Source organism: Oncorhynchus nerka, linkage group LG9b (assembly GCF_034236695.1).
Source record: "Oncorhynchus nerka isolate Pitt River linkage group LG9b, Oner_Uvic_2.0, whole genome shotgun sequence".
Classification (NCBI taxonomy): Eukaryota; Metazoa; Chordata; class Actinopteri; order Salmoniformes; family Salmonidae; genus Oncorhynchus; species Oncorhynchus nerka.
In genome coordinates this window covers 34,125,277-34,137,740 of record NC_088424.1, presented here as the reverse complement: position 1 = coordinate 34,137,740, position 12,464 = coordinate 34,125,277, and positions in this window count along the sequence as shown.

Genomic DNA, 12,464 nt, shown 5'->3' with positions numbered 1-12,464 from the left:
AACTGGAGGTGGAAGAGAGAGCCCAAATTAGGCGAGAGACTCTCCAGTTGGAGATATGTAAAATAGAGGCAGAAAAAGAACGAGAACAACGGCATTTGGAGATGTGTAAAATAGAGGCAGAAAAAGAACGAGAACAACGGCATTTGGAGATGTGTAAAATTGAGGCAGACAGAGAACAAAGGCAGTTGGAGTTCAAAATGCGCCAGATGGAACTGGAGGCAGAGACAGCGAGGCTAGCCTCCGGTCCTACTGTGCCTGTTTGTGAGCCGTCCTCACCTGCTGTGTCCTCAAACACGTTTGACATTAGTAGGCAGATTGACTCTCTGAACAAAGGTACTAAGGCAGAGGTTGACTCCTATTTTTGTGTATTTGAGCGTATAGCCGTAGCATTGAAATGGCCTGAAGAGGTATGGTGCCTATTACTTCAGTGTAAATTAACTGGTAAAGCCCAAGAGGTTTTGTCAGCGTTACCTCTGGAGGACAGTTTGAATTACGAAGTGGTCAAAGCTACTGTTCTTCGTGCCTATGAGCTTGTGCCTGAGGCATACCGACAGAGATTTAGGTCTCATAGAAAGTCTTCTAGTAAGACTTATGTGGAATTTGCTAGAGACAAGGGAAATCTGTTTGATAAATGGCATGCTGCTAGTAAGGTAACTGATTTCAACTCTCTCCGGGAGTTAATCTTGTTGGAAGAGTTTAAAAATTGCTTACCCGAACGCATTGTAGTTTACCTAAACGAACAGAAAGTATCCTCCCTGGCAGAAGTGTCTGTGTTGGCAGACGAGTTTGTGTTGACGCACAAGAGTGTGTTTTCGGCTCAAACTGAGAGTAGAGCCACTGAGTTTCCTACCTTTAGCCCTAGTCGGCCAGCAGTAGTATATCAAGCACGCCAGAAGAATGAGCGTCCCTGTTTCTATTGTCATAAAGTAGGACATATGATTAATGATTGCTTCCTGCTTAAACGCAAACAAGGGATGCCTCTTCGTGCCAAGCCACCAACAGGTGTTGCTCTAATTCGTACGGTTGTGAGGTCTGCAACAAAACAGGTGCCTCAGGGTAACTGTAGTTTGAAAGTCTCAATCCCCGACCGCAGTTATGAACCATTCATTTGAGGGGTTTGTGTCCCTAACGAATGACGAAGCGTCTCAGCGACCGGTTAAAATCCTTAGAGATACTGGTGCGGCGCAGTCGTTTATATTGTCAGATGTGTTGTCCTTATCTGACGATACATACTGTGGTTCCAGTGTGTTCGTGCAGGGTATTGAAATGGGTTTTGTCCCAGTGCCATTGCACTTTGTGAAAGTACACTCTGAGTTAATCAGTGGAATATTCAGAGTGGGGGTACGCCCTATGTTGCCAGTGAAAGGTGTGACCTTTATAATGGGTAACGATATTGCCGGAGGAAAGGTAGTACCCGTATTGGAAGTATTGGATAAAAGTGACCACTCTCTCTCGAATGAGCTGGCACAGAGTTATCCACATGTGTTCCCCGCTTGTGCTGTCACTCGTGCTCAGGCACGACAAGAGGGTGACGTGATAGATTTGTCAAACACTGTTCTGTTCAAAGAGGTTGATCAAGAAGATGGATTGTGTGATACCTCTGAGAAGCTGATCACCTCTGACAAACAGCCCAGGAAAGAAGCAAAGAACGTTGAACTTATTGCTGATGCAATACAGTTACCAGTCACTCGTGAGCAGCTGATTGCTAACCAAAAGGTTGACAACAAGCTTGCTAAATGTTTTTCTAGTGTTGTCTCATTGGAAGATGTGAAGAAGAAGAACGTGGCTTACTTCATTGATGGTAATCTCCTCATGCGTAAATGGAAATCCCATGTTGACGCGGATGGAGATTGGAATGCTGTTTACCAAATAGTGATTCCTACAGCCTTTCGACAAAATGTGTTATCCCTTGCTCATGATCACCAGTGGTCTGGTCATTTAGGAATCACAAAAACTTATGATCGGATCCTTCGACATTTCTTTTGGCCGGGTTTAAAACAAGACGTGGCTCAGTTCTGTCGGACATGCCACACATGTCAGATAACAGGAAAACCAAATCAGGTTAGTCCTCCCGCTCCTCTTTGTCCCATACCTGTCATAGGTGAACCATTCGAGCATGTGGTGGTTGATTGTGTCGGACCGTTACCGAAGACAAAATCGGGTAACCAGTTTTTGTTAACAATAATGTGTATGGCTACAAGATACCCCGAGGCCATTCCTCTGAGAAGGATTACAGCCCCGGTAGTGAGTAAAGCCTTAATAAAATTCTTCACGACATTCGGGTTACCTAGGGTGGTACAAAGCGATCAAGGTACCAATTTCCTATCCAAGCTCTTCAGGCAGGTGTTAAAATCCTTGTCAATTGCGCACCGTGTGTCAAGCGCCTATCACCCAGAGTCTCAGGGTGCACTTGAAAGATGGCATCAGACACTGAAGTCTATGCTACGTAAATATTGTTTGGAATCTGAGAAAGATTGGGATGAGGGAGTTCCTCTAGTTTTGTTTGCTGCTCGTGAAACTGTGCAGGAGTCCCTAGGTTTCAGCCCGGCTGAACTGGTGTTTGGTCACACAGTGAGAGGACCAATGAAAGTCCTTAAAGAACAGTTCTTGTCCCAAGAGTTGTGTACCAGAGATGAGAATGTGTTGGACTACGTTAGTCACTTTCGTGAGCGCCTACACCAAGCTTGTGCTCTCGCAAAGGAAGCTCTGTCTTCCTCACAGAGGAGCATGAAAAGACACTATGATAAAGAGGCTGTTTCTCGTCCACTACAGCCAGGTGACCAAGTACTGGTGTTATTACCTGTTCCAGGATCTTCACTGTCAGCTCGTTTCTCGGGTCCTTATTTAATTGAAAAGAAAATAAGTGAAACTGACTATGTGCTTCAAACTCCTGATAGACAACGCCAATCTCGTGTGTGTCACATTAACATGTTGAAAGCTTACCACACCCGACCCATCACACAGTTAAAGAGTTCAAAAACAGAGGAAGGTACTGCTGTCTCCTCTGCTACTACTGCTATGATAGTGGACTGTCATATTGATGGCTTGGAGTTGCGCAATACTCAGCAGCAGTGTGTTAGATTGCCCAACTCAGAAATGTTGCTGTCTATCCAATCCGGTCTGGTTCATTTAACGGATGGACAGGCCAATGATATTGTGAGGCTACTACACAGTTTTCCATGTCTCTTTAATGACGTTCCTACTCGCACAAATGTGTTGGAACATGACATTAATGTTGGAAATGCTACACCTATCAAGCAACACCCATATCGTATCAACGCTTCCAAGAGGAAGATAATGAGGGATGAGGTGAGATATTTGTTTTAGAATGACCTGGCTAAGCCAAGTTCAAGCCCTTGGAGTTCTCCTTGCATTTTGGTTCCTAAACCTGATGGTACGTCCAGGTTATGTACGGATTATCGAAAGGTAAATTCTGTCACAATGCCAGATTCGTTCCCGTTACCCCGACTGGACGACTGTATCGACACTATTGGTGCTGCTAAGTATGTAACCAAGTTAGACCTCTTAAAAGGTTACTGGCAGGTTCCGTTAACTTCACATGCTTCTGAGATTTCTGCCTTTGTGACCCCAGACAACTTCCTACAGTACTCAGTCATGGCTTTTGGGATGCGAAATGCACCAGCCACTTTCCAACGACTGGTTAACTCCGTATTAGCTGGCGTTCCTAATTGTAGTGCATACCTTGATGACCTAGTGATTTATTCGTCTGAGTGGACAGATCATGTTGACTCGCTAAGGGTAGTATGTGAACGGTTGGCAGCTGCATCTCTAACCCTGAACTTGGCAAAGTGCGAGTTTGGGAAGGCTACTGTTACCTATCTCGGTAAAGAGGTTGGCCATGGACAGGTGCGCCCTGTTGATGCCAAGGTCTTGGCTATAACTGCATTCCCTGCCCCTACCACCAGACGAGAGCTACGCCGCTTTTTAGGGATGGTTGGCTACTACCGTAGCTTCTGTAAAAATTTCTCTGCTGTAGTTGCTCCATTGACCGATTTGCTTAGTCCGGCTAGATCATTTGTGTGGTCCCCTGATTGTAAGAGAGCTTTTGAATCAGCGAAAGCACTCTTATGTAGTACACCTGTACTTGCTGCTCCAGATTTTGAACAACCGTTCAAACTTGAGGTAGATGCTAGTGCCAGAGGTGCTGGTGCTGTTCTACTGCAGCAGGACAAGAGTGGAGTGGATCATCCCGTTTGTTATTTTTCACGTAAATTTAATAAATGTCAAACAAACTATGCGACAATAGAACAAGAAGCTCTTGCTTTGTTGTTGGCTCTGCAATACTTTGAAGTATATATTGGTTCCAGTGCCCTACCCGTGATTGTATATACTGACCACAACCCCTTAGTTTTTCTCCACCGAATGTACAACCAGAACCAGCGCCTTATGCGTTGGGCGCTGATTGTACAAAATTATAATTTGGAGATCCGCCACAAAAAGGGTTCTGATAATGTGTTGGCAGATGCTTTGTCTCGTGTGTGAAAATGATTTCTGTATGTTTTGCAAGGTTGTGAGTAGTCATTGAAATACTGTAGTCGCAACCCCTAGGGTTGCTCTTTTAAGGGTGGGAGTGTTACGGATACAGTTATCCTGTGTGTGTGTGTATCCTGTGTGTGTGTTTCTTTTCTCTCCTTCTCCCCTCACAGGTGAAAATCATCACTCCCCAATCAATCAACAATCAATCATCAATCAGAAGACACACCTCCTCCTATTTCCTACCCTATCACAGTTCCTTCCCCATGGTTTAAAAACCCCATCATTTGTTTGCTCTAGCAATCTCTAGCTCAATCTCTCTGTAAATGCCATGTCTGTAGGTCTCTGTGTTTCACTCTCGCTTTTTGTCTTAACCTCTCTTTTGTTTAAGCACCTCCATAGCACTTTGTCATCACCTGTGAGTATTGTTTTTGGTTATGGTGTTTGTGTGTTTGCTGGTGGGAAAAGGGGAAACCAAGACAAGTCGCCCATGGGCATACACTACCCGTAGGTGAACTTTGTTAAATACACTAGTTAGAACTGGGCGGACCACCAACTGTATTTTTGGTTAGTTAGTTAGCTGTTGTTAAAGTAGGCTAGTCTAGCTTAGGGGTGTTTTTGAATACTTATTGTTTCTTTTCTTGGGTCCAGCTCAGCCCCTTTTCCTGCTCCCCCCATTACCGTGTTTATAAATAAACCTAGAGTTTGACGGTAGATTTCTGTTGTCGTGGTTATTTCGTGCACACTTTTACTTTGTCACAATAATAATTTGCATGAGTTATGTTACGGGTCTCATTACCATCCCCCCTAGACTGTCGGGCCAAAAGGGATTCGTAACAGTGGTTCTACACCAGCGGTTGTCTATGTGGCACAGTGGCACTATAGGGTGGTTCTACACCAGCGGTTGTCTATGTGGCACAGTGGCACTATAGGGCGGTTCTACACCAGCGGTTGTCTATGTGGCACTATAGGGTGGTTCTACACCAGCGGTTGTCTATGTGGCACAGTGGCACTATAGGGTGGTTCTACACCAGCGGTTGTCTATGTGGCACAGTGGCACTATAGGGTGGTTCTACACCAGCGGTTGTCTATGTGGCACAGTGGCACTATAGGGTGGTTCTACACCAGCGGTTGTCTATGTGGCACAGTGGCACTATAGGGTGGTTCTACACCAGCGGTTGTCTATGTGGCACTGTAGGGTGGTTCTACACCAGCGGTTGTCTATGTGGTACAGTGGCACTATAGGGTGGTTCTACACCAGCGGTTGTCTATGTGGCACAGTGGCACTATAGGGTGGTTCTACACCAGCGGTTGTCTATGTGGCACAGTGGCACTATAGGGTGGTTCTACACCAGCGGTTGTCTATGTGGCACAGTGGCACTATAGGGTGGTTCTACACCAGCGGTTGTCTATGTGGCACAGTGGCACTATAGGGTGGTTCTACACCAGCGGTTGTCTATGTGGCACTATAGGGTGGTTCTACACCAGCGGTTGTCTATGTGGCACAGTGGCACTATAGGGTGGTTCTACACCAGCGGTTGTCTATGTGGCACTATAGGGTGGTTCTACACCAGCGGTTGTCTATGTGGCACAGTGGCACTATAGGGTGGTTCTACACCAGCGGTTCTCTATGTGGCACAGTGGCACTATAGGGTGGTTCTACACCAGCGGTTGTCTATGTGGCACTGTAGGGTGGTTCTACACCAGCGGTTGTCTATGTGGCACAGTGGCACTATAGGGTGGTTCTACACCAGCGGTTGTCTATGTGGCACTGTAGGGTGGTTCTACACCAGCGGTTGTCTATGTGGTACAGTGGCACTATAGGGTGGTTCTACACCAGCGGTTGTCTATGTGGCACAGTGGCACTATAGGGTGGTTCTACACCAGCGGTTGTCTATGTGGCACAGTGGCACTATAGGGTGGTTCTACACCAGCGGTTGTCTATGTGGCACAGTGGCACTATAGGGTGGTTCTACACCAGCGGTTGTCTATGTGGCACAGTGGCACTATAGGGTGATTCTACACCAGCGGTTCTCTATGTGGCACAGTGGCACTATAGGGTGGTTCTACACCAGCGGTTGTCTATGTGGCACAGTGGCACTATATGGTGGTTCTACACCAGCGGTTGTCTATGTGGCACAGTGGCACTATAGGGTGGTTCTACACCAGCGGTTGTCTATGTGGCACAGTGGCACTATAGGGTGGTTCTACACCAGCGGTTGTCTATGTGGCACTGTAGGGTGGTTCTAGCGGTTGTCTATGTACAGTGGCACTATAGGGTGGTTCTACACCATGTGGTTGTCTATGAGGCACAGTGGCACTATAGGGTGGTTCTACACCAGCGGTTGTCTATGAGGCACAGTGGCACTATATGGTGGTTCTACACCAGCGGTTGTCTATGTGGCACAGTGGCACTATAGGGTGGTTCTACACACTATAGGGTGGTTCGGTTCTCTATGTGGCACAGTGGCACTATAGGGTGGTTCTACACCAGCGGTTGTCTATGTGGCACTGTAGGGTGGTTCTACACCAGCGGTTGTCTATGTGGCACAGTGGCACTATAGGGTGGTTCTACACCAGCGGTTGTCTATGTGGCACAGTGGCACTATAGGGTGGTTCTACACCAGCGGTTGTCTATGTGGCACAGTGGCACTATAGGGTGGTTCTACACCAGCGGTTGTCTATGTGGCACAGTGGCACTATAGGGTGATTCTACACCAGCGGTTCTCTATGTGGCACAGTGGCACTATAGGGTGGTTCTACACCAGCGGTTGTCTATGTGGCACTGTAGGGTGGTTCTACACCAGCGGTTGTCTATGTGGCACAGTGGCACTATAGGGTGGTTCTACACCAGCGGTTGTCTATGTGGCACAGTGGCACTATATGGTGGTTCTACACCAGCGGTTGTCTATGTGGCACAGTGGCACTATAGGGTGGTTCTACACCAGCGGTTCTCTATGTGGCACAGTGGCACTATAGGGTGGTTCTACACCAGCGGTTGTCTATGTGGCACAGTGGCACTATATGGTGGTTCTACACCAGCGGTTGTCTATGTGGCACAGTGGCACTATAGGGTGATTCTACACCAGCGGTTCTCTATGTGGCACACTGGCACTATAGGGTGGTTCTACACCAGCGGTTGTCTATGTGGCACAGTGGCACTATAGGGTGGTTCTACACCAGCGGTTGTCTATGTGGCACTGTAGGGTGGTTCTACACCAGCGGTTGTCTATGTGGTACAGTGGCACTATAGGGCGGTTCTACACCAGCGGTTGTCTATGTGGCACTATAGGGTGGTTCTACACCAGCGGTTGTCTATGTGGCACTATAGGGTGGTTCTACACCAGCGGTTGTCTATGTGGCACAGTGGCACTATAGGGCGGTTCTACACCAGCAGTTGTCTATGTGGCACAGTGACACTATAGGGCGGTTCTACACCAGCGGTTGTCTATGTGGCACTATAGGGTGGTTCTACACCAGCGGTTGTCTATGTGGCACAGTGGCACTATAGGGTGGTTCTACACCAGCAGTTGTCTATGTGGCACAGTGGCACTATAGGGCGGTTCTACACCAGCGGTTGTCTATGTGGCACTGTAGGGTGGTTCTACACCAGCGGTTGTCTATGTGGCACAGTGGCACTATAGGGTGGTTCTACACCAGCGGTTGTCTATGTGGCACAGTGGCACTATATGGTGGTTCTACACCAGCGGTTGTCTATGTGGCACTATAGGGTGATTCTACACCAGCGGTTGTCTATGTGGCACTATAGGGTGGTTCTACACCAGCGGTTGTCTATGTGGCACAGTGGCACTATAGGGCGGTTCTACACCAGCGGTTGTCTATGTGGCACAGTGGCACTATAGGGTGGTTCTACACCAGCGGTTGTCTATGTGGCACTATAGGGTGGTTCTACACCAGCGGTTGTCTATGTGGCACAGTGGCACTATAGGGTGATTCTACACCAGCGGTTGTCTATGTGGCACAGTGGCACTATATGGTGGTTCTACACCAGCGGTTGTCTATGTGGCACAGTGGCACTATAGGGTGGTTCTACACCAGCGGTTGTCTATGTGGCACTATAGGGTGGTTCTACACCAGCGGTTGTCTATGTGGCACAGTGGCACTATAGGGCGGTTCTACACCAGCGGTTGTCTATGTGGCACAGTGGCACTATAGGGTGGTTCTACACCAGCGGTTGTCTATGTGGCACAGTGGCACTATAGGGTGGTTCTACACCAGCGGTTGTCTATGTGGCACAGTGGCACTATAGGGTGGTTCTACACCAGCGGTTGTCTATGTGGCACAGTGGCACTATAGGGCGGTTCTACACCAGCGGTTGTCTATGTGGCACAGTGGCACTATAGGGCGGTTCTACACCAGCGGTTGTCTATGTGGCACAGTGGCACTATAGGGTGATTCTACACCAGCGGTTCTCTATGTGGCACAGTGGCACTATAGGGTGGTTCTACACCAGCGGTTGTAGAGGGACAAGGGGGAGACATGGTGAAAACATTGCTCACCATACAGTATGTCTGCTGCAGAGGGACAAGAGGGAGACATGGTGAAAACATTGCTCACCATACAGTATGTCTGCTGCAGAGGGACAAGAGGGAGACATGAGAAAACATTGCTCACCATACAGTATGTCTGCTGCAGAGGGACAAGAGGGAGACATGAGAAAACATTGCTCACCATACAGTATGTCTGCTGCAGAGGGACAAGAGGGAGACATGGTGAAAACATTGCTCACCATACAGTATGTCTGCTGCAGAGGGACAAGAGGGAGACATGGTGAAAACATTGCTCACCATACAGTATGTCTGCTGCAGAGGGACAAGAGGGAGACATGGTGAAAACATTGCTCACCATACAGTATGTCTGCTGCAGAGGGACAAGAGGGAGACATGGTGAAAACATTGCTCACCATACAGTATGTCTGCTGCAGAGGGACAAGAGGGAGACATGAGAAAACATTGCTCACCATACAGTATGTCTGCTGCAGAGGGACAAGAGGGAGACATGGTGAAAACATTGCTCACCATACAGTATGTCTGCTGCAGAGGGACAAGAGGGAGACATGGAGAAAACATTGCTCACCATATAGTATGTCTGCTGCAGAGGGACAAGAGGGAGACATGGTGAAAACATTGCTCACCATACAGTATGTCTGCTGCAGAGGGACAAGAGGGAGACATGAGAAAACATTGCTCACCATACAGTATGTCTGCTGCAGAGCGACAAGAGGGAGACATGGTGAAAACATTGCTCACCATACAGTATGTCTGCTGCAGAGGGACAAGAGGGAGACATGGTGAAAACATTGCTCACCATACAGTATGTCTGCTGCAGAGGGACAAGAGGGAGACATGGTGAAAACATTGCTCACCATACAGTATGTCTGCTGCAGAGGGACAAGAGGGAGACATGGAGAAAACATTGCTCACCATACAGTATGTCTGCTGCAGAGGGACAAGAGGGAGACATGGTGAAAACATTGCTCACCATACAGTATGTCTGCTGCAGAGGGACAAGAGGGAGACATGAGAAAACATTGCTCACCATACAGTATGTCTGCTGCAGAGGGACAAGAGGGAGACATGGTGAAAACATTGCTCACCATACAGTATGTCTGCTGCAGAGGGACAAGAGGGAGACATGGTGAAAACATTGCTCACCATACAGTATGTCTGCTGCAGAGGGACAAGAGGGAGACATGAGAAAACATTGCTCACCATACAGTATGTCTGCTGCAGAGGGACAAGAGGGAGACATGGTGAAAACATTGCTCACCATACAGTATGTCTGCTGCAGAGGGACAAGAGGGAGACATGGTGAAAACATGGGATATAAAAGTGCTGAAAACAAATGGGCTCCCTATTTAAAAAGAAGATAGAGAACCAGCTATGAAGGGAAAATAGTGTCATTTTGTTGCAGGTACAGCCAACTAGTGCAAAAATAATACTGCCATATTGTCAAAACGATACGATATATCGTAAAAATAATATCCGATATGTAACTATATAGATTTCCTCCCCCATCACTAATGTATAGGTCTAAAAAGGGCAATTTATCATGATTTTTAAAAAATGGTTTGTTATACAAATGTGAAAAGCATGTTAAACATCCTTCGTTCAATGAAGTTCCTATGTGAGAATTGAGAAAATAATCTGATACCAAAAATATTTTCTGCTCCCGCTGTCATGGAATTCCCCTATATGTCACCCTACCATCCACACACACACACACACACACAGCTCTCTGCAGGTCATTCACTAGGTCCCCCCGTGTGGTTCTGGGATTTTTGCTCACCGTTCTTGTGATCATTTTGACCCCACGGGGTGAGATGTTGCGTGGAGCCCCAGATCGAGGGAGATTATCAGTGGTCTTGTATGTCTTCCATTTCCTAATAATTGCTCCCACAGTTGATTTCTTCAAACCAAGCTGCTTACCTATTGCAGATTCAGTCTTCCCAGCCTGGTGCAGGTCTACAATTTTGTTTCTGGTGTCCTTTGACAGCCCTTTGGTCTTGGCCATAGTGGAGTTTGGAGTGTGACTATTTTAGGTTGTGGACAGGTGTCTTTTATACTGATAACAAGTTCAAACAGGTGCCATTAATACAGGTAACGGATGGAGGACAGAGGAGCCTCTTAAAGAAGAAGTTACAGGTCTGTGAGAGCCAGGAATCTTGCTTGTTTGTAGGTGACCAAATACTTATTTTCCACCATAATTTGCAAATAAATTCATTAAAAATCCTACAATGTGATTTTCTGGATTTTTTTTTTCATTTTGTCTGTCATAGTTGAAGTGTACCTATGATGAAAATTACAGGTCTCTCTCATCATTTTAAGTGGGAGAACTTGCACAATTGGTGGCTGACTAAATATATTTTTGCCCCACTGTATACAGTATGGTGTCCCTCATGGCATTTGCTTCGGGTGATTACTTTTCAAGATTTTTCTTAAATATTAATGTCTTAAATACATCTACAACTAAAAGCATTGTATATGGTTCAAAACATTCTCTAAGACCTAAACCTCAACTGGAGTTGTGTATATAGGGTGTGACCATTGATGAAGTTGAGGAAGCTAAACTCCTAAGTATAACATTGGATGGTCACTTATCATGTTCAAATCATATTGACAAAGTTGTTATGAAGATTGGGAGGCGTACGTCTGTTATAAAAAGATGCTCATCGTTTATGAGACAAAAATCAACTGTACTAGTTAAGGCTCTGGTCTTGTCCCATTTTGATTACTGTCTGTAATATGGTCAAGCGCTGCAAAGAAAGACCTAGCAAAGCTGCAGCTGGCTCAAAACACAGCAGCACGCCTTGTCCTTAACCGCACATACAGAACTAACATCAACAACATGCAGGCCAGTCTTTCCTGGTTGATGAGAGATGAACTGCTTTTCTTCTAGCTTTCATGATAAATATTACTGTGATGACAATTTCAGATTGTCTGCATAATCATTTTAAATTCAGCTCAGACACCCATACATACTCCACAAGACCTTGCCACCAGGGTTATCCTTACAGTCCCAAAGTCCAAAACCAATTCACGGCAATGCACAGTATTGTACAGAGCCATGATAGCATGAGACTCTCTTCCATTTCCTATTACTCAATCAAATAGCAAAATGACATTTAAAAAACATCTCATGGAATGGTGGGGACTATGTGGACTAGAGTTGTGAGTGGAGCTGGAGCGGAGCGAGGGGCAGAGTGCGCCTAATTTGTAGTTTCCACAACTGATGTGTCCACAACTAAGGAATCATTGTGTAATCTGAAAAGACATGTATCCCGAAAGAATGATGATGCACTTACTACGTGTACATGTTCCTTTCTGTTAGCGAGGTGGGTAAGATAACTAAGGTTGTCATTGTAGCAAAGTATTTATGAACAAAAAAATCTAATCTCTGAAACGTTTCATTCATTTTTGTTCTATTATCTATATAATAGGCCATAATAG